Below are 23,059 nucleotides of genomic sequence, written 5' to 3' on the forward strand. Positions count from 1 at the left end.
CTACAAAGGAAGGGAATATAAAAAAAGACAAATACTAGCCGGTCAGTGGTAGCACATGCTTTTAATCCCAGCACTCTGAGTTGGAGGCCAACCTGGTCTACAGAGTGACTTCCAGGACAGCCAAGGAAAACACAGAGAAACCCTGTCTAGAAAAAAAAAAAACAAAAGGAAAAAAACCACAAAAGAAAAAAATAAGAAATATTTGTTTTTTTAATGATTTATTTATTTATTTTTACTTTATAAGCATTGGTGTTTTGCATGCATGTATGTCTGTGTGAGGGTGTCAGATCCCCTGGAGGTAGAGTTATAGGCAGTTTTTTTTTGTAAACTGCCATGTGAGTGCTGGGAATTGAACCCAGGTCCTCTAGAAAAACAGAGCAATCTCTCCAGCCCCAAATACTTGTTTTTAAGTATTATTTTTGAAATTTTTGAGTCACATTTTTTCTTTTTAAACTTCCTTTAGCACTAATCTATGCTTACTTAATTGCAAATACAAAGAAAGGATCTGCATTGCAGAATTCATGTACAGGTATAGCGCCTGCTCAACACATTGCTTTAAATACTCTGGAATATGAAGAAGTCCTACTTTCTGATAAAGTTTCCTAGTAAGTATACTCTAATCCACTATTATTTTATTATTAAATCCAATATTATTCAAGTTTTTAAAGTCTTTATTATTTTATGTATAAGAATGTTTTCCCTACATGTTTGTATACATATCATGTGTGTGTCCGGTGCCAGAGGAGGTCAGAAGAGGGTGTCAGATCCTCTGGGATTGGAGTTAGACAGCTGTGAGCAGCCATGTGGGTGCGGAAAAATCAAACCTGGGTCCTATGCAGGAATAACAAATGCTTATAACAGCTTAGCCAATTTTCCAACTCTAAATCCACTCACTATTCTTAACTTAGTGGAATCTATGATGACAAAAAATTACCACATAACATGGAAACTACTATACTAAATTATACTATTGCATTGTACCATAACTTCCAACTTGGGAGTCCATTACTCTATGAACTGAAAGCTGTCAAGGGAGAACACTCCAATACCTCTACCAGTTTATGTAAAATTCAAGCAATAATTCTTTAGGTTAGAAATCACTACAGAGAAACAGAATAAATGCCACTTATGCTCTTTTCTCAAATTAATTTTGCTAAACTTTTAAAATTCAAACTAGAACTGTTCATCAGAATCACTCAAGGAACTCTAAAATTAACAGCTAAGCCTCATTCTCAAAAATTCAGCAGAAGGCATATAAATTTTAATTTTCTTTAATGGGTAAAATTTAATCCATATGAATTTGATGCACACCTCAACAAAGAACCATAAAGTAAACAAGGAGTGGTGGCTCATGCCTATAATCCTAGGATTCAGGAGGCCAAGGCAGAATTGCCTCAGGTTTGAGGCCAGCCTGGACTACAGTAAGTTATACAGTGTGAAACCAACCACACCCCCATTCCTACAGAAAATAAATTAACAGACAACAGCATAAATGACAGCTGGTATTAAAAGATCAAAATCAAAAGTACAAAAAAGAGGAAATTAAGAAATATCAATGTCAGAAAATATTATGTGTGACCGGGGTATGGGTAGAGTGCTTGTCTCATATATACAAAGCCCTAAGTTTGATCCTCAGCACCATAAATTGGTTAATACTCCCCTAGCTTCTAGTTTTTTGTTTTGACCCACATGATGGGAAGAAAGCAGAATCAGTCCTCATATATGTGCTGTGGTGTGCAAACACACACACACACACACACACACACACACACACATCCCATACACACATAATAAATAAACAAAAATGTGAAAAGTTTAAAAAAAAATGAATACTATTAGGGTCATGCCCTGTAAAGCTGCAAATAAAGACAAACCAGGTTCAAATTACTAGTTAGGAATATTTAAATAGTGTTAGCAAAACTTTCAGCAACTAATATAAACAACAGACCCTAAATTTTATTCAATTTTACATTTCTTATACAAAATTAAGCAAAGTAACTCCTGTGATTTCCTAGTACTTTGTATACACACATTTAAGACTTTTCACACTGCACTACAATTACATGCAGCAATGTTTCCTCAACAATACTCTAAAGCAGCAACCTACATGTTTTTCATTGTTATCTCTAAAATAAATTCACAGTAATTAGCACACAATATGCAACTAGTATTCCCTAAATGATTATCTTTGGTATCATAGTAAACTCAGACCAAATTTGTTTTGTTTTGAGACAGACCTCTGTGCAGCCCTGCTTGTCCTCAAACACAAGAGATCCACCTGCTTCTGAGTCCCAAGTGCTGGAATTGTAGACTTGCACCACCACCGCCAAATTTTAATGTGCTCTCAGAAAGCAAAGACACACTAAATCACTTTATCTTTCTTCTTTTTTAAAAATCCAAACAAAAAAATTCTAAAACCCAGGAGTAAGAGTCACCAAAGTTCAGCTACTTTGGGCTAAGTTAGATATAACCTTTTTTCTTTTAAAAGACTGCCATTAGTATGTATCAGAGAAGATTGTAAAAATCCTACAGAGGTTTAAAAAAAAAAAAAAAACAATCTGCCTCAAAACTAAACTTCCTTTTTTCTTCTTGTTGGTTTTTGAAGGCAGGGTTTTTCTGTGTAACCCTGACTATCCTTGAACTCATTTTGTAGACCAAGCTGGCGTCGAACTCACAAAGATCCACCTGCCTCTGCCTCCCAAGTGCTGGGATTCAAGGTGTATGCTACCACTACCCAGCTCTAATTGTTCTTTGTTGTTTTTTTTGTTTTGTTTTGTTTTGTTTTTCAAATTATATGAGTGTTTTTATCTGCATATACAACTTTGTGCCAGAAGAGGACATTAGATCCTACTATAGATGGTTGTGAGCCACGATTCGGTTACTGGAAACTAAACTCAGGACCTCTGGAAGAGCAGCCAGTGCTCTTAACTGCTGAGCCTTATCTCCAAGCCCTCTAATTATGACTTTTTAGAAAGTAAGACATAAATTGGGTATAGTGATGAATGTCTGTACTCCCAGTACTCAGGAGGCCAGAGGATAGGATGTCAAAGTCATCCTTGGCTACAAAACAAGTTGAGGCCAGCCTGGTATATATATGAGACCCTGCCTGTTTAAAAAAAAAAAAAAAAAACCAAACTCAAAATAAGTAACAAACTCCACTGCTTTAAAACTGAAGAGAAAAAAACCTTAGTAATACTTAATAAAACATTCATGTGCAGAGCAGTGGCAGTGTACACCTTTAATCCCAGCACTCAGGAGGCAGAGGCAGGTAGATCTCTTTTAGTTTCAGGCCAGCCTCATCTACAGAGCAAGTTCCATAACAGCCAGGGCTACACAGAGAAAACCTTGAAATAAATAAATAAATTAAATAAATAAATAAATGAATAAAAAAATAAAAATATTTATGGAAGGGGCTGGAGAGATGGCTCAGAGGTTAAGAATGCATCCTGCCCTTCCAGGGGATTCAAGTTAGGTTCCTATCACCCATGCCAGACAGCTTACAAAGCCTGTGGGGATCTGAAGCCCTCTTTTGAGCACCCACACACAACTGGCACACATTTACACAAACACATACACATAAATAAATCACGGCAGAGTTGGGAATTTAGCTCAGTGGTAGAATGCTTGCCTAGCAAGCTCAAGGCTCTGGGTTCGGTCCTCAGCTGGGGGGGGCGGGGATTCATGGCAATTCTCTAGCTAGAGAAGAATGTTCTCAAAGTGATGCTTCATGCTGATTGTTTTGGAAGTAATAAACCACATTAAAGCAAGAGAAGGGCCTGGTAATTAGTGGTGACAGGCTTTGGACTAGAATGGAAGCAATGGGAATGATTTGAAAGAGCCTTGTGGCCAAAGTACAACTAGAGGAAGACCGCCTTTTTTCTTTGAACAGTACACTATTTGCTCCTGGTCTTGAAGATGGTATTCTCTGTCTGTGTGTTGTGTTCACAAGCATGCATGCACTTGTGCACATGAGAGGTACTGAGGCTGACAGTGGGTGTCTTTCCTCTAGTGCTTTCCACTTCATATTTTTACATAAGGTCTCTCATGGACCCCAGGGCTTACCAATTAGGTACACTGGCTAGCCAATGGGCTCCGGGAATGGGCATGTCTCTGCCCTACCCCGAGAACTGGGTTTTGATGCCACCATAGACATTTTTATGTGGGTGCTGGGGATCCAAACTCAGGTTATTATGCTTGTGCCAAGTATTTTACCCACTTAGCCAAGTCCCCAGCCCCAAAGATGGTTTTCTCTAGGGTATGATCTTAGTCATAAAGGCAGATCCCATTTCTATTAGGGAGCAACTGTTCAGAAGTTGCTAATTAATTATCACCCACACTATTTGTCTCCACTTATACAAATAACTTAGAAATAGGGCTGGCAAGATGGCTCTGCAAGTAAAGGTGCTTATCATCAAGCCTAATGACCTGTGTGCCATGCATCCCACATAGTGGAAAAGGAAATTCAACTCCTGAAAATTGTTCTCTGGCCTCCATGCATGAGCTATGGCATGCATGCACACGCTAAAGAAGTAATAATGTTAAAACATTCTCTGCCCTTAAGAAACATACAAAATAACTGAAAGTGTAAGCTAAATGTATTTTTTCATTACTTAGCTTGCTAGGCTCTATACTGTAATAAAGATTAATAAGATGCAATCCACTAAAGGAACACAAAATCCACTTAAGGGAGGTTAGGGTTGGGAAGAAGGGGGTAAAAACTATCAGTACTGTCAGAACTGTTCTAACAACTGACCAGTTAGCATTATAAAATAAAAATTTTTAAAAGGAGATGGAACTGGTTGACAATTCTTTGAGGCAGGTTTTGGAAAAGAAAAATAATAATATGAAAAAAATTCAAGTGCAAATTTTTGAGTAATTAGGAAATACAGTATTACTAGAATGGCTAAAGATAGCAAACAGCTACAAAAAGCAGTCACCAATAAGAGTGATCTGTACTCTAAATTCCAGAGGTTCAGCAGTGACAGTGAAAAAATAAAGACATGTAGTTCTCCATAGTATCAAAGAAAACAAAACTTCCTTCTAACAAAGGTGAATCGCGCTTTAGGAAGAGGCAATGCTGTACTTACTAGTAAAACCCTTAGCACTAAGCTAGGCACAGTAGAACACACCTCAATCTCCAGCATTTGGAGGCTGAGATAATTCTATCGAAGCAATCTCTTTTCACTAGTATACAGTTCTCCTAGGAGTCTTTCTGCTAATAACTATACTGAATACTCTGGAAGCATATGCTCGGCATTAGGCAGGATGGCCCACACATTTAATCAATCCTAGCACTAGGGAGGAAGAAGCAGGTAGATCTCTACACTCTGCAAGTTCAAGGCCAGCCTGCTGTAGCATCAAGTTCCAGGCCAGTCAGGGCTACAAGGTGAAGATACGTATATCAACTTTAAATTATTCTGCTTAAAACCTTTCTAGAGTTAGGCAGTGGTGTTGAATGCCTTTGATTCCAGCACTTGAAAGGCAGAGGCAGTTGGATCTCTTGAGGCCAGCCTCATCTACAAAGCTAGGTCCAGAACAGGCAGGACTACATTTAAAAAAAAAAAAAAAAAAAGTCTCAAACTGGACAGTGGTGGCACACACCTTTAATCCCAGCACTCGGGAAGGCAGAGCCAGGCGGATCCTCTGTGAGTTCAAGGCCATCATGGTCTACAGAGTGAGTTGCAGAATACGCTCCAAAGCTATACAGAGAAACCCTGTCTCTAAAAAACAAAAAATAAACAAACCAAAAAAACCTGTCTCCAAAAACCAAAAAAACTATCAACAAAAACAAAACACCTTTCTAGAACCTGACTATATAGAACAATAAATACCTGGCATTTGCACAGAAGTCCATGATTTACCGTTTTGTGTCTTTTTAAACATTCAGCTACACTGTGGGGGAGTCCTTAATAATCTGGACACAAAGAAGGCATGAATAACAAATTAAGTGTCTATAGAGAACAATACAAGTGGTAAAATGAAGCAGGCAAAGTTGCAAACTTTCTTTGGTTTTATTATTATTATTGAGACAGAGTCTTATCGTACAGGCCCTGCACCTGGATAGCCTATCCTTTCTTATCCTTACTACTGAGATTAAAGACATGCACCTCCAAGCCCAGTTTTGTTTACATGGTAATAATGTAAAGTTGCTGAAGTTTTGTCTAATTATCCAAGATGATCTGAAAAGAGATAATGCAAAGTATGTAATTTTAAATACAGCTTAGAAACTTTTTAGCTGTACAAGGCCAAGAGAAATATGCACGAAACCTCTCGTTAAGTAACTGGATAAACTCAGGTTGTTTCTATGGTCAAGGAAATTGAGGGGAGGAGGAGGAGGTTCAGGGATTTGTGATCTAAAATTGATACCAACAATATTAATTATTCTCTTTATTAAATACAAATCATAAAAATTACTAAGGAAAATCATTAATTAATTTAAGAATTACATGCAATACAAACTATCTCATCTGCAAATATTTTATCCATACTCACAGCAGTAAACAGTGCAATGTTAGAAACCATATAAGTCTTATTTCTAACATCTACCTAGAAAATACTTTACTAGATGAAAATACCAAGTTGGAAAATACATGGTATAACATTCACATAAAGTCTAAAAATCTACATTGTTTAATGATATGCACGTGTATACTACAAGTATAAAACCCAGAAGCCAGTGAGCTGGCTCAGCAAGCACATAGAAGGCACTTATCAACAATCTTGACGACCTGAGCTCCAATCCCAGGACCCACAGGATGGAAGGAAGAAACAACTCCCAATGCATGAAAGCACAGATTGTTTGGTTTTTAAAAGGCATATACAGCCAGGTGTGATAGCACATGCCTTTAATCCCAGCACTCAGGAGGCAGAGGCCAGCCTGGTCTACATACAGAGTTTCAGGCCAGCCAGGGCTACATAGTGAGATCCTGTCTCAAACAAACAAAAAAGGAATATATACAAACAAGAGGAATGTCCCTCATGGAGATCTGCCTGCCTCTGCCTCCTGAGTGCTGGGATTAAAAGTATGCACCTCCCCCCATCTGCTTTATTTTTTTTAAGCTTTGAGAGTAGTTACATAGGCATTTTCTTATATTACTATATTACTATAAGTACTTTTTCTGTATATTTACCATAGAATAAAACATAAAAGGTGCTGTGGGACATTCTGTATGGCAAATGTGTTGCTCTGATTGGTTAATAAATAAAACACTGATTGGCCAGTAGCCAGGCAGGAAGTATAGGCGGGACAAAGAAAAGAAAATTGGGGAAAGTGGAAGGCTGAGGCAGGGAGACACTGCCAGCCACCACCATGACAAGTAGCATGTGAAGATGCCAGTGAGCCACGAGCCACGTGGCACGTGGCAAGGTATAGATTTATAGAAATGGATTAATTTAAGATATAAGAACAGTTAGCAAGAAGCCTGAGCCATCAGGCCAAACAGTTTAAATAATATGTGTCTGTGTGTTTATTTTATAAGTGGGCTGTTGGACTGCCGGGGCCTGGCGGGACCCAGAGAGAAAACTCTCCAGCTACAAAAAGGTGCTAGAGAGATGGTGCAGAGGTTAAGAACACTACCAGAGGATCCAAGCTGGTTCCAACACGCACATTGTATGGCTCACAGCCACCTGTCTTCAGGTCCAGAGAATTGGCCTCTGTGGCACCTGCATTCCCATGCACAAACCCAAACACAGACACATAATTTAAAAATAAAACTTAGTTTAATCCCAGCACTCAAGAGGCAGAGGCAGGCAGATGTCTAAATTCAATGCCAGCCTAATCTACAGGGCTACATAGTAAGTTCCAGACAGTCAGGATTATGTAAAGACCCTGCCTCGAAAAAATAAATAAATAAATAAATAAAAATGAAAAATCAACGAATTAATTAATTAAATTACAAAGAGGTGAAAATTTTAAGAATATTTTTGGCTGTGTATAGGTCTTGTTACAGGCAAATTAAGTTAGTCCTATTGAAGGAGGAGGTTCAAAACAGGATGCCACCACTGCCCAGCAGGCACCACCATTTCTGACCAGTTCTGATGATGTCTTGCTGCAAAGAATTTGAGTCAAGCAGTCATGGTATAAATATCATTTTGGGGGCCTAGAGGTATAGTTCAGTGGTAGAATGTGTGCCTCATGTGAGGACATAATTTCTCATCACTAGAAGAAAAAGAAATCATCCTGTTCATTCACAAACTGACCCTGAGCAAATTGTCAAACTTCCTAACACCTATTTTGCCCATTTCTTTAAAGTTAGTACTACCCAAATGACTCAAACACTCACAATAAGGTTTAATGAAAAGAATGATGTAAAGGGTAACTAACCTCAGATTTCCCTCATATGGCTCAGAAACAGTGAAGTGGTACAACAGTAATAAAAGCAAAGAAAGAGACTGCCCGAGCAGAGAAAGAAATCAGTTTTAACATCACAAAATGGTAAAAGTACAGGTAAATTATTTATCACTTCATCTTAGAAATGATCTTCATTATTGCTACTCTAACAATCAAGTTACCAAGAACTTACTATGTACTAAATGTTACCCCCAGGCTATTTAAATGCACTGACTCATCTGATACATGAGATGAAACATTTTTTACAAGCTATTAAAAAAAAAAAAAAAAGGCACCACATCATGAATTCAAAGAAAAAGTTTCCTTCAAATAAAGAAATTTGGAAATGTTGCCTGGAAAAGGACAATCTGTTATTTAGGCTGAAAAGGTTACGAGGAAGGACTATACAGAGTAAAAGCACCATGAAGAGGTCTGGGAAGTAGCACTGAACATACCATAGCTTACTAAGGCTAAACTACAGAGACATGGCTGGCAATAATAAAAAGGATAGAGCTTGCCGGGCTCGCCTTTAATCCCAGCACTCAGGAGGCAGAGCCAGGAGGATCTCTGTGAGTTTGAGGCCAGTCTATTCTAGAGAGCGAGATTCAGGATAGGCACTAAAACTACACAGAGAAACCCTGTCTCGCAAAACCAAAAAAAAAAAAAAAAAGGATGGAGCTTGAGAGGGTGTGGAAATGACAATGACACTAGACACTTAATGAAATCATCAAATAATTATTTTCTTTTTTTTTTCCTTTGGTTTTTATAGACAGGATTTTTCTGTAGCTTTGGAGCCTGTCCTGGACTAGCTCTGTAGACCAGGCTGGCCTCAAACTCACAGAGATCCACCTGCCTCTGTCTCCCGAGTGCTGGGATTACAGGCAAATAATTATTTTCTTAAAAGGTAGAAAGTGGCTGGGCAATGGTGGTACACACCTTTAATCCCAGCACTTGGGAGGCAGAGACAGGCAGATCTGTGAGTTTGAAGCTAGCCTGGTCTACAGAGCGAGTTCCATGACAGTCACAGCTACACAAAGAAACCCTGTCTCAAAAGCAAAAAACAAACAAAATGGTAGAAAGCAAATGATAAAGATACACAACATTAACCTCTGGTCTGCATGTTCACACATGCATTAGCACCCTTGTGTGCACACTAAAACATGTACACAGACAAACACACACAGGATAAAAAAATGATCATAAAAAGAAAAATGACTTTTCAAAAAGAAAACAGTATCATTTAATACTAAACTAACATCTAGTGAGTACCAAATTTTGCCATGACGACTTTTACATTCCCATATACATAGCTAATGAAAAACAATAAAAAGTAGAGCTTGGTGTGGTGGTACACCCCTTTAATCCCAGCACTTGGAAGGCAGAGGCAAGCAGATGGTTCAAGGCCAGCCTGGTCTACACAGTAAATTCCAGGATTTCCAGGACTATGTTAAGACGTAGTTTTTTTTTAAAGGGGGGGGGTTGCACATGGGGGGCTGAGTTTCATGAAGTAACATAACACACAATGGACTCAAATGCTAGCCTTTGCCAGAACGTGTTTAATGACTTCCAGATTGCCTACTAGCTATAGAGAACATAGAAATTCCATCAATTTGGCTTATATAATTTCCCAGCCTATCCCACAATCTCCTCTCCTAGACTTTACCAGCATACATACATGGAGTTTACATGCTGTGTACCAATATGCTCCTCTTTCCACTATCTAGATGATCTTCTCCAGTGTCTGCTCCAATTACTTATTCTTTTGTTGTTGTTTTGTTTTGTTTGTTTTTCGAGACAGGGTTTCTCTGTATAGCTTTGGCTGTTCTGGAACTAGATTTGTAGACCAGGCTGGCCTCGAACTCAGAGATCCTCCTGTCTCTGCCTCCTGAGTACTGGGATTAAAGGCATGTGCCACTATCACCAGCTTCAATTACTTATTCTTAAAGAGACATTTCAAAATTCATCTTTCAAACATCATCTGATGGGCCCTGCAATTAGCCCAACAAACATACACAACGTTTCTAACAAAACACTGATACAAACACATTATGTAAGCACTAAATTTCCTAATTAATCATTTATTAAGAATCTAAAGGAGGGCTGGAAAGATGGCTCAGTGGTTAAGAGCACGGGTTGCTCTTCTAGAGGTCCTGAATTCAATTCCCAGCAACCACATGGTGGCTCACAACCATCCTTTATGAGGTCTGGTGCCCTCTTTTGGCCTGCAGGTATACAGGCAGGCAGAACACTGTATACATAATAAATAAATAAATCTTTAAAAAAAAAAAAAAAAAAAAGAATCTACAGGATAGCCAAGGCTACACAGAGAAACCCTGTGGGGGGGGGGTGTCCTAAAAGGGCTGGGTTTTGTGACACACACCTTTTGGAAAGTAGAAGACAAGAGAATCGATGCAAGTTCAAGGCCACCCTGATCTACAAGAGTTCCAGTATAAGACTACATAAAGACTCTTACTCAAAAAAAAAAAAAAAAAAAGAATATAAAGGGAGGACTAAAGAGATGGCTTTGGATCAGTGGTAAAGGACTTGTTTCAGCCAGGCAGAGGTGGCACATGCCTTTAATATCAGCACTTGGGAGGCAGAGGCAGAACAGAAGGATCTCTAGGAGTTCAAGGCCAGCCCAGTCTACAGAGTGAGCTCCAGGACAGCCAAAGCTACACAGAGAAATTGCCTGGCACAAAAAAAAAGACTTGCTCTTGCACAGGATCCAGATGGGACTCCAGCTCTCACATGGTAAATCACAATTGCCTGTAACTCCACAGTTCTAAGGAATCCTACCTCTTTTGACTTCTGAGGGCTCCTACACACATGGCATTAAAAACAAATGTTCAGGTTCTAATTAGTCAAAATACTTTTTGTTGTTGTAGTTTGTTTTTGAGACAGGGTTTCTCTGTGTAGCTTTTTTTGGAGCCTGTCCTAGAACTCACTTTGCAGATCAGGCTGGCCTCAAACTCACAGAGATTCACCTGCCTCTGCCTCCCCAGTGCTGGGATTAAAGGCGGATGCCATCATTGCCCAGCCTTTTATTTTTTTAACTGAAGTACTTAAATCTTATTTAGGGCTAGATATAATGGTATATATTTAATTCTAGCCTCAGGAGACTGAGGCAAGAAGATTGCTTTAGTGCAGGAGCTGCAGGCTTGGACTAGACCACATTACAAGATGGATCTCTCAGAGTTCCAGGCCAAGCAGAGATACTAGTGAGGCCCTGCCTTAACACCCACCCCCCAATAAAGCACCAAGAGCCTGTATTTAAAAAAAAAAAAAAAAAAAAAAAAAAAAAAAAGCAGGGCTGGAGAGATGGCTCAGAGGTTAAGAGCACTGACTGCTCTTCCAGAGGTCCTGAGTTCAATTCCCAGCAACCACATGGTGGCTCACAACCATCTGTAATGAGATCTGGTCCCCTCTTCTGGCCTGTAGTCATACATGCTGCATACATAATAAATAAATTAATTAATTAATTAATTTTTAAAAAAGCAAACAAACCTATAAAAATGACTGTATATGATTAAACTGCATAGTAAGGCAATTCTCTTATTAAAAAAAAAAATCTTGGGATAAAGAGGATGGTTTAGAAGTTAAGAGCACTCCTTCTGCCAGGCGATGGAGGCACAATCCTCTAATCCCATCACTTGGGAGGCAGAGGCAGGTGGATCTCAGTGAGTTCCAGGCCAGCCTGGTCTACAAAGAGAGTTCTAGGACAGCCAAGACTGTTACAGAGAAACCCTGTATGGAAAAATTAAAAAAGAGCATTCCTTCTTACAGAGGACCTGAGTTTGATTACTAGCACCCACATGGTAGCTCACAACCACCTATAACTGCAGTTCCAGGGGATCCAACACCCTCTTCTGTCTTCTGTGGGTACCTGGCATGCATATACACAAACAGGCAAAACATTCATACACATAAAATCAATCTAAAAAAAGGAAAAAAAAATAAAGAATCCTACCAGGGAGCCAAGAAGTGATGGCCCACGCCTTTAATCCCAGCACTCCAAAGGCAGAGGCAAGCAATCTCTGAGTTCAAGGCGCTTGGTCTACAAAGTGAGTTCTAGGACAGACCGACAGGTCTACACAGAGAAAACCTGTCTGGGAAAAAAAAAAAAAAAAATCTAACCAATCTTATCAAAGGAGTAGAGGAGGGGGCAAAAAAACCAAAAACAACAAACAAACAAACAAAAAACAGAAAACCCACTCTAATGCACACAGGCCTGTGGTAAAACAGTTGCCTAACAGGGAAGACCCTCAGATTGATACCTGGCACCAAGTACATGCTTTACTCAACAGCTTAATTTTCTGCTAACACTAAATGTATAGCTTCTCTGTACCTTTCAAAATTAAGCTAATTAGTCTAGATTTGTGACAACAAGTCTGCCATCTCATCAACTCAAGAGACTGAGGCAGGAGAATCCTAAATTGAAAACCAGCTTGGGCTATACAGTGAATTCAAGGCCAGTCTGGGTAGTGAGATTTTTATCTAGAAACAAAAAGAGAACTAGAGGCCAAGGAAACTTTTAAAGGATAAAGCCTGAGAACTTGAGTCTGATCCCTATAACCCATAGGGTAATAAGAGAACAGACTCCTACAAGTGGTTTCCTGATCTTTACATGCACACCTCGATACTCATGCATACACAAAATAAATTTAAAACAAGTAGGTGAATAAATGTAAAAAAGAGGGCTGGAGATATGTGTAGCTCATCAGTGGCTCATTTGTCTAATATGTAAGACCTTAGGTTCAATTCCCTTAGTATTGGGGGTGGGGGTCAAGAAATACCAAATAATACCAGTCTCATTTTCACCCTCGGTTTGCTTGTTTTTTGAGTAGGGTATTGCTAGGTAGACCAGTCTAGTGCTAGCATTCCTATGACTGGTACCAGCATATTCTCGATAAAGTAAAAGAAACGATGGATAAGGCCAGGTGGTGGATGCACATGCCTTTAAGCCCAGCACTCAGGAGGCAGAGACAGGTGGATGGATCATTTGTGAGGCAAGCCTGGTCTACAGAGCAAGTTCTAGAATAACTATGGTTACACAGAGAAACCCTGTCTCCAAAAACTAAAAAAAGAAAGAAACAATGCATAAATAGAAGATGTCCTTTAAGGACTTTGCAGAAGATGGGTGGGTGGCCCAATAATAGGCAGCTTGCCTAGTCTGTGAGAGGCACTAAGTTGAATGATCAACACTGGGAAGAAGGGGTTTGGGGGGTGGGGGAGAACCATTCAAGATACAAGGCAGAAGAGTCAGAAGTTCAAGGTTATCCTCCATTAATTTCAGGTCAGTCTAGGCTACATGAGACGTTGTATTTTAATTTCTTAATTTAACTTAAAAATTAGCAACTGCTACCAGACAGAGTGGTACTTGAGCCCATAACCCAAGCAATCAGGGCTTCAAGTACTAGATGTGAGCCAGGCATGGTGACATGCACCTTGAATGTCAGCACTTAGAAGGCAAAGGCAAGTGGTATCTGTGAGTTCAAGGCCCACTCCTTCCTACATAGTGAGTTCCAGGCCAGCCAGGACTACACATCAAGTCCTGTCTCCAAAAAAAAAAAAAAAAAAAAGGGAAAGAAAAAAAGCTGAGAAAGACTGACCCTTTGTACAGAAAACATCAGCCATGGTGACACACATCTTTAGTCCTAGCACTCACAAGACAGAGGACAGCCAATTTCCATGAGTTCAAGACCAGTTAGGAACACATAGTAAGGCCCTACTTCCAAAAAATAAATTAAAGAGAATTATTTTGAAAAATAACTAAGCTAAATATACTATTCAGTAATAGAACACTTTGCCTAGGATGCTATGCCCAAGGCTCCAGGTTCAATACCCAGTGAAGAGAAGAAAAGAGAGAGAGAGAGAGAGAGAGAGAGAGAGAGAGAGAGAGAGAGAGAGAGAAAGAAAGAAAGAAAGAAAGAAAGAAAGAAGGAAGAAAGAAAGAAAGAAAGAAAGAAAGAAAGAAAGACACACAGCCATCTGTGTCACAGATTTCAACCATCCACAAGGTACAAATCATAAAACTTTGTTTTATTATTCTGTGCCTGTCTGCAAGAATGATGTATCCATGTGGGCCCATATGCCTTGGTGCAGCTGCAAAGGTCAGCAAACAACTGTGTAGAATGACTCTATACTTGCATGTGGGTTCTGGGGATCCAACTCAGGTCATCGGGTTTGCACAGTAAGTGCCTTTAGTACCTGAACCACCTTGCTGGCCCCAAACATAAAACTTTTTATAATGCTTTCAAAAGTTAAAATTATTTGGCCTGGGGAGTGCAGCTCAGTGATAAAAGCACATGCTTAGATTTCACAAGGCCCTGGGTTTTTGTTTTTTGGTTTGTTTTGGTTGCTTTTTGGTTTTTCCAGACAGGGTTTCTCTGTGTAGTCCTGGCTATCCTAGAACTCACTCTGTAGACTAGGTTGGCCTCTAACTCAAATGAGATCCACCTGCCTCTGCCTCCCAAGTGCTGGGATTAAAGGCATGTGCAACCACCACCTGGCTAAAATAATATTTTTAAAGCAATGTTAGGCATTGCAAACCTATTCATGCAAAATGCAGGAACAAAGTTAACAAATGCCCCCAGTTACCATTTTCAAAATTAAGATAAAAAGGATAAAGGATAGGTTAAAGAAAAGAAAGAGAAACCCAAGTGTACACACTAGATCTATCTCAGCATATGCTGCCTCTGCAAAATAATGGTGCAAGATCTCTCACCAACCCTGGCACCTTGATATTGGACTTCCCAGCCTCCAGAACTTTTGTTTTCTTCAAGGCTTCTTTCTTTCTTTTTTTTACATTATTTATTTTATGTGCATTGGTATTTTGTTTGCATGTATGTCTGTGTAAGGGTGTTGGAGCCTCTGAGATTGGAGTCACAGACAGTTTCGAGCTGCCAAGTGGGTGCTAGGAATTGAACCTGGTCCTCTGGAAGAGCAGCCAGTGCTCTTAACCACTGAGCCATCTCCCCAGCCCCTCGAGGCTTATTTTAAATAGAAGCAGCAAAACATTACCACTGAGCTTGCTCAATGAAAGCTAGTGAACTACACCAGCCAAAATGAAACATTTTAAATTATACCCCTGAAATGTGAATGTATTTAAATAAAATAAACAGAAAGAGAGATTTTGAGGGCTGGCAGGATGGCTCAGGATATACAGCTGCTTACTGACAATGCCTGAGTTTAATCTCTGGGACTGAAATAGTAGAATAGAATCTCAAAAGTTGTCCTCTGACTTCTGCAACTCATAATGTGGAGCGTGCTCCCACACCCACAATTAAATAAATAAAATGTAAATTTTAAATTATGAGAGTCTGTGAGAATTTTAGAATGTAAAAATGTTCACTTCTTAAATGGGTGACATCTGCTGTGTAGTTGTTTGACTACCTGCCCTTAATATTTGTGCTTCATGGTATAAATGCTCAAAAACTAAGTATTTTGTAAACTTTTTCAAAAGAAGTCAATCACTATGAAAAGGAATCATTTGACCATGTAAGCCAGCACCCAAGTGGCACTCTAGCTACTACCTAAGTGACTTCAGGAGAAAAAATTGGTGGAATTTTAATTCTCTCATATATGAAAATACCCATCTACCTAAAAGATGAGAAAATAAGTTGAAACGGGTACCAAATTCAACAGCACAAACCAGGCAAATGTTTGACACAGCTAAATGGTAATAGTTGAGAGACTATTTAGAAGATCCCTGACAGATTAATCCTGTTTTAACCAAAAGCCACCCATTTTCAAAGAAAAAAAGCAACCAAAATAATTACTTATCATGACTGTGCCATAAAGCACAAATACCAACTAAAATTTGTAACTCCTGTGCCAATGACAAAAATTAATAGAAATTATAGTTCTATTTAACTGACTATGTAAATTGTCATACCAAACCAGTAACATTGTTAGAACAATCCAAAAAGACTTCAGTGAAGTGACTCATTATGTTTACACAATGTGTTATAGCATCTTTCTTCATGAAATACCCATTTCTCTTGGGAGACTGCAAGAGAATGAGAAGTTAAAGGCAAGGCTCAGTAATATTTTGAGTTTAAGGTCTGGGCTATTGGAGACCGTATCTCCAAGCAAAGAAAAGAAATATACATTTCCCAAAATGGCTTTTCACAACTAGGACTCGACTTAACTTACAGCTAAGCATCTTCAGAATGTAAGGAAATTTGCTTCTCTCTTCAGTTTCTCATTGTGAAAATCTAGCTTTATTTTAAATAGAGAAACTTGTCAAATAAAAAAAGTAATGGCTGTATTGCACAAGACAAAACAGTGGCCAAAAATTTCCACTTCAAATTATTCTTTTTTTTTAATTTATTTTTTTTTCTATTGTCAGCTTGATACAGTACAAATTCTTATACTAATAGTGAAATGTTTCACTGAGGCTTGCCCAGTGATTGAGTAAAACCAAAACTTATTATAAGCCACAGTCATCCTAGGGTCCCCCCTGCTATATAGCCTCCCTGGTTCTGTGGATTGCAGTCTGATTGTTCTTTGCTTTATATCTAGTAAATGATTCTTTTTTTTTAAAGGCAGTGGTGGCGCACGCCTTTGATCCCATCACCCGGGAGTCAGAGCCAGGCAGATCTCTGTGAGTTTGAGGCCAGCCTGGTCTACAGAGAGTTCCAGGACAGGCTCCAAAACTACACAAAGAAACCCTGTCTTTAAAAACAAACAAACAAAAAAACAGGTTATCTGTCATAAAATATTTTCATGACAGAGACTTCATTTGCTTTTTAGTTTTATTTTATTATTTTTGTTTGTTTGTTTTTCCAGACAGAGTTTCTCTGTGTAACAGCCCTAGCTGACCTGAAACTCACTTCGTAAACCAGGCTGGCCTTGAACTCAAAGATCCACCTGCTTCTGCCTCCCAAATGCTAGGATTTAAGGCATGCACCACCACACCGAGCAACAGAGACTTCTATTAGAAGGAAGTAAAAATTTCTGACAGGTGTAGCTTCTTAGTGGTGGTGGTGAACATCCAACAGGAAAGCCTTGAGTTCCAATCCCAACAACCCTACCCTCAGGCACAAAACAGATACAGCCATAATCAGCTTCATTTAAAGCCAGCTAACCTCAAGTTCTTAAGGGGGGTGGGGAGGAAGACAAGTGATTGGGGGGTGGGGGAGGGATGGACCTGTATCACAACTTCAGAACTGAACATTCACTTTGTATAATATTTTGCCTTGGCTTTTTTTTTGGGGGGGGGTGTTTTTTGTTTGTTTGTCAGGAGGTCTCACTATGTATCCTGATGGTCACTATGAAGACCAGGCTGGCCTTGACCTCAGAGCCACCTGCCTCTCTGCCTCCTGGGTGCTGGAACTGATTTAAGATAGCTCTATCATACAGGACTGGCATATGGCTCAGAAGGTGAAGGTGCTTGCCACCAAGCCTGTCAACATGAGTTTGATCCTTAGGACTCAGAGTGGAAGGAGAACCAACTCCTGAAAAGTTGTACTCTGACTTCCACAGACATCTAAAACACACACACACACACACACACACACACACACACACACACACACACGAGAGAGAGAGAGAGAGAGAGAGAGAGAGAGAGAGAGAGAGAGAGAGAGAGAGAGAGAGAGAGAGATATGGTTAATAGCACTTACTACTCTTAAAAAAGACATGGACAGATCACAACTACCTTGAACTCCAGCTTCAGGGATCCAACATCTCTAGCACTTGTACTCACTTGCACATACTCATAACTAGCCACATACACATACACATAATCAAAAATAAAACTGAAAAGACAGTTCTACCATAATGACATGATCTATAATATCTATAGCTCACTGAAATGACAACTGTGGATAATATGAACCAGATGTAAATACAAGCATAAAGTTATTTACACACATGAACATCCAGATATCTAGGTAGCTTCGTATATAATACAAGAGAGCAACATTTATGTTACTTTTTTATTAGTATGTATATGTGCCAATCAGAGGCGAAATTGTGGGAGATGGTTCTGTCTACCATGTGGGTACTGGGAATCAAACTCACGTTGTCAAGCTTAGCAGCAAGTGCTAAACATCTCACCAGCTCCCCCCCCTCCCCGCCCCCCGGTTTTCCAAGACAGGGTTTCTCTGTGTAGCCTTGGCTGTCCTGGAACTTGCTCTGTAAACTAGGCTGGCCTCAAACTCACAGAGATTAGCCTGCCTCTGCCTCCCAAGTGCTGGAATTGAAGGCGTGGGGCCACCACCACCTGGCTACTTTCCTTTTCTTAAATACAGCATAACAATATGGATCTTCTGAACTAGAAAACCAACAATTATGAGATACTGACTTTTCATTCCCAGAAACAGATACTTTTCATGCTAGAGATATTTTATCCAGAAAGTTATGTATATAACTTAAAAATAGACACCAGCCGGGCGGTGGTGGTACACACCTTTGATACCAGCACTCGGGGGGCAGAGCCAGGCGGATCTCTGTGAGTTCGAGGCCAGCCTGGTGTACAGAGCAAGATCCAGGACAGGCACCTAAACTACACATAGAAACCCTGTCTCAGGGAAAAAAACACCAAATACTACTGAAAGCAGTATGGTGGCACACATACCTGTTTTACAGCACTCAGAAGGCTTCTAAGGCAGAAAGAGGCAGTTAGAGGCCCCATTAGGATACAAAAGGAGTGAGTACTTTTTAATTAAGGCTACATAGATAGTGTCCTGTAACCCCAGCACTTGCAGAGATGGACAGTAACTACTGGAAGTTCAAGGTCAGGACCAGCTCCACAGCAAATTCGGCCAGCCTGGGCTACAGTAAGACCCCATCTTAAAAGATGGCAAGATGGCTGAGTGTATAAAGATGTTTGCCACCAAATCTAACTTGAGTTCAATCCACAGGACCTACATGGTGGTAGAAAAGACATGATCCGAGTCGGGCAGTAGTGGCGCACGCCTTTAATCCCAGCACTCGGGAGGCAGAGCCAGGCAGATCTCTGTGAGTTCAAGGCCAGCCTGGGCTACCAAGTGAGCTCCAGGAAAGGCGCAAAGCTACACAGAGAAACCCTGTCTCGAAAAACCAAAAAAAAAAAAAAAAAGACATGATCCATGTAAGTTGGTGCATACAAACACACATAAATGAGTGAGTGAGTGAAAAAAGAAATTCATACCAACTTCATTCAAGTTTTTATAAATATAGGATTGTGAATAATTTTTAAAACTCTTTTCTTTGAACTAAGCAAGATTCTGACACCTGCCAGAAACATAAGCACACATACATTGTACTCTTAAACAAATTATCAGTAAGCTCCTGGGCAGGGGTGGGTTGGGGATTCACCATTAACTAGAAATAGTAGGGTCAGGGATATGTCAGACACAATACAATGAAACACTAATCCCAGTGTACTCATCTATCACCCATAATAGCCTTTTGACTTTCTAGCTACATTAAAAATTAAAAAAAAATTGTAAAAATATACCCAAAGTTACAAACATAAGGTTCATCAAAATTGTATTTGTCAATTTTAAAATTCTTTAAGAAGCACAAGACACTAAAGTGAGCTATGCTCTTTTATTACACATAAAGTCCTATGCAAGAGGCAGCACAAGAGAAAAGGTCTATTTAAAGAGCTCTTGACACAAAACAACTACTCTGTATTTTCTCATCTTTGATGTTCATTAAGGAAAAAAAACCCTAAAAACAAGTATTTTTAACTAGATTTTTTTTTCAGTATACCATGCTTTTTGTTGCCAAATATTCATGGCATTAGTTAATTTAACACTCTTTTGGCTAGAATAATTAAAAAAAACATTAACTAGAGCATATATGTAGATGTTTTATACACACACACACACACATATATATATATATACAGGTGGACAATAAGTACTAGTTTCAGAGCATGGATGCTGCTTTTATTCCATTATTCAATGCCCTTCTTGAAGGAAAAAAAGGTGGAAAGATTTACAACAGAGAAATCCCTTTGTTGTAGCTACAATTAGTATCAAATAACCTTACAAAGTATGAGGATGGAGAAAATGAGATGAAAGGGCAATCGAGCATTTCACAGCTTCTGCTGTCGCTCCCTTACTCCACCCAATCCTCCCGGCTCAATGGCTGTTCATAGCATCCACAAATATTAACCCATTTTTAAGGAGGTGGGAGGATGTACCAAAACAGGGTGTGCTCCATCAAACCAACATATGCAGAAATATTCTGTGAAAAGCTGGGTTCCTTTCTCTGACTTTTAAATTATATATACCAGCTTTAAATTTATTGTAGGAAATCCTTCCCTCTGAAACCAAACAATGATCTTTTAAATCGACCATGAAAGAATAAATTACCCTAAATACATATTCTGCTTTAATAAAAACCGCAATTTGTAACTGCCAATTATTTTGCAGAACTATGTCCTAAAAGACAACCATTAGAAATAAAAGCTGGTAAGAGCCTTAAAACCAAACCAATTTTTAAAGTTAGAGCTCTTAATGTACATTCAACATATTATTACTGGCGTACTCAACTAAAAATATTCCTGATTAAGGGACTGAATCCTGCAGCAATCCAGCTCTACTGCAAGGGAGGGGAGAATACTAAGCAAACACTGCTGTGGCAAAATGAAGCGGGGAGACAATATTACTGGTATGAAGGCCCAAACAAGGTCTCTCCACGATCCCACCCCCAGAAAATTCACACAAAACAACCCACCCTGAACAAAAAGAGAATTGCTAAAATGACCTTTCTGTTGTTGTTGGATCTTTTAAAGGTTGTGAATCTTAAGGAGTGTGTGCTTGGAACTAAAGGTCGGAAAAACAGTAATATCTTTATTTTCTCGCAATTGCCTCTTAAGGAAAGGGGAGGGGGATCCTTGGCATGACATCGCCCATTGAGAATGAGACCACAAATCCGGTACCCTTCTTCAAACACAATTTCTTAACCAAAGGACTGATAGGAATTAGATTCAAACTCAACCTCAACGGAAAATTTCCTGTCCTCCTCCCAAGGAGTTTCTTGCTAAGTCACTGAAAAAAAAAAAAAAAAAAAGGAGAGTAACAAATAAAGCCAGGCACCTTGCTTTCTCTCATTTCAAGACAGTGAAAATCACTCCTCTTTGGCTGTGTTTGTAGAGGTAGTAAAAATATGCCCACCGTCTCAAAAACGTTTTCTCACCTGGGAGGCTAGAGAGGGTAAATAGTCACAGCGTTTCCTAAAGGAATGGAGACATGGGATGAAGGGAATAGCAGAGGGCCTCGGAGCTCAGTGTTAGCAACGTCAAAAGGCAACTCCCGTGCAAGGAGCCAGCGGCAAAAAGGAAAACCCTGCCCGATTTGGAGGGTGGATGCTGCAGATCTTTACGGAGTGCAGAGGCTGAACCACCACCGCACCAGGGGGCCAAGGGCCTAGGCGGCGGGCCATCCTCCTCAGGTCGACCCCCAACCTAAGGACAGGTGGGGACCCAGACGCCTGGAAGGCCCGGTGGCTGGCGGAGCCCCGGCGGCGAGCCGCCAGACCGCGGAGGGGTGGGGACTGCGGGGCTCGCTTCCGCGGCCCGGGAGGGCTGGGCCCTTTCCCTGAGATCAGAGAGCGAGCGACCTGCTCCCCACGCCCTTCCCACCCAAGAATACTTTTCTTGCTAAGTCACGGCGGCAGGAGGGCGATGCAGCCCGAGAGGCCTCGGGTGAAGCCGCGGCGGCCCGGGGAGCCTGCAGCCCGGGCCCGAGGACCAGAGCCAGGGCAGCGCCCTCCCCGACCAGGCCCCCCTCCTCGGTGCCTCTCACTCAACGGCCGTCGCGGCCGCCATTTTGAGAGCGAGGAGAGGAGAAGAAGAAGGGAGGAGGCAGCGGCGGCAGGGGGAGGGGAGAATGGGAGGGAGGGGACCGGCGCAGCCACATCGTCAGGCCGCCAGCCCGGCCCGCGGCCGCCCGAGCGCGGTGGAGGAGACAAGAGGGGAGGACGCAGAGCGTCGCCACCTTACCGGAGCGCTGCACCGCCGCCTCCGCAGGGCCTCTTCCGTCCTTCACTCCCATCCACCGGCGGGGGAGGGGGAGGGAGAGGGAAGGGAGGAAGGAGGGAGGGAGGGAGGGAGGGGGAGGATGGCGCGCTGGGCCCGGTCCCGGGGAGGGGGAGGGGAGGGCCGCGGGCGGGCTCCTCAGCCGTTCCGGGGCTCGAGCCCTAGCCCGGCGCTCGCGCGTCCTCTCGCTCGCGCCCGAGCACTCCCCTCCGGCTCCTCCTCGCTCCCTGGACCCGCGGGTCGCTGCGCGTTCGCTCCCTTCCCTCGCTATCTCGGCCGCCGGACTCCGCCGCCGCCCCGCCGCTCCAGCTCCGTCTATCACAGGAGCTGCCCCAACGCCCTGACGTCACCGCGCTGCCGCCGCCCCAGACCCGCCAGGAAGAGGGGAGGGGAGCGGAGGCGCTGGGGCGCATGCGCGGGCTGGGCCGAGCCTGGGCCGCGCTCCCTTCTGCAGGGTGGGCTGGGTGCTGCTGTACCCCGGGCCGGTGGCCGGGCTTGCGCCGCGGGCGCAGGTTTTCTCGCTCTTCTGCCCGCTGTACCCTTGGGAAGAGCCCCTTGTCCGACTGCTGGGGCTCATCACAAACTCTGTCTCTGCTTTGGCCCTCATTCCTCTGCCCAGGCGGACCGCGGGTCCCTGGCGGCCTCGAGCCGGGCCAGGCTGCTCCTTTTCTGCCTGTGTAGCCTGTGGGGGTTATTTCCCCATCCCTTCCCCCACCCACCCCGGAAAAGACGGGGTAGGTTGGTGGGCTTGG

At 41.5% G+C, this 23,059-nt stretch overlaps 1 protein-coding gene across 2 annotated transcripts in view; it reads right to left on the reverse strand.

Annotated features, from left to right (window-relative positions):
* Pafah1b1 (platelet activating factor acetylhydrolase 1b regulatory subunit 1) overlaps positions 1-22,653 on the reverse strand; it is a 64,754-nt gene extending 42,101 nt beyond the window's left edge. The window contains exon 1 of one of the 2 annotated variants that reach the window (XM_028866714.2): positions 22,272-22,653. The gene's annotated coding sequence lies outside the window, so the exon portion shown is untranslated. Of the gene's footprint in view, positions 1-21,466; positions 22,123-22,271 lie in introns of those variants that run through there. The other variant, XM_028866715.2, reaches the window with a different exon arrangement.
* Between the last annotated feature and the right edge of the window lie 406 nt (positions 22,654-23,059).

Source organism: Peromyscus leucopus, chromosome 8b, assembly GCF_004664715.2.
Source record: "Peromyscus leucopus breed LL Stock chromosome 8b, UCI_PerLeu_2.1, whole genome shotgun sequence".
Taxonomy (NCBI): Eukaryota; Metazoa; Chordata; class Mammalia; order Rodentia; family Cricetidae; genus Peromyscus; species Peromyscus leucopus.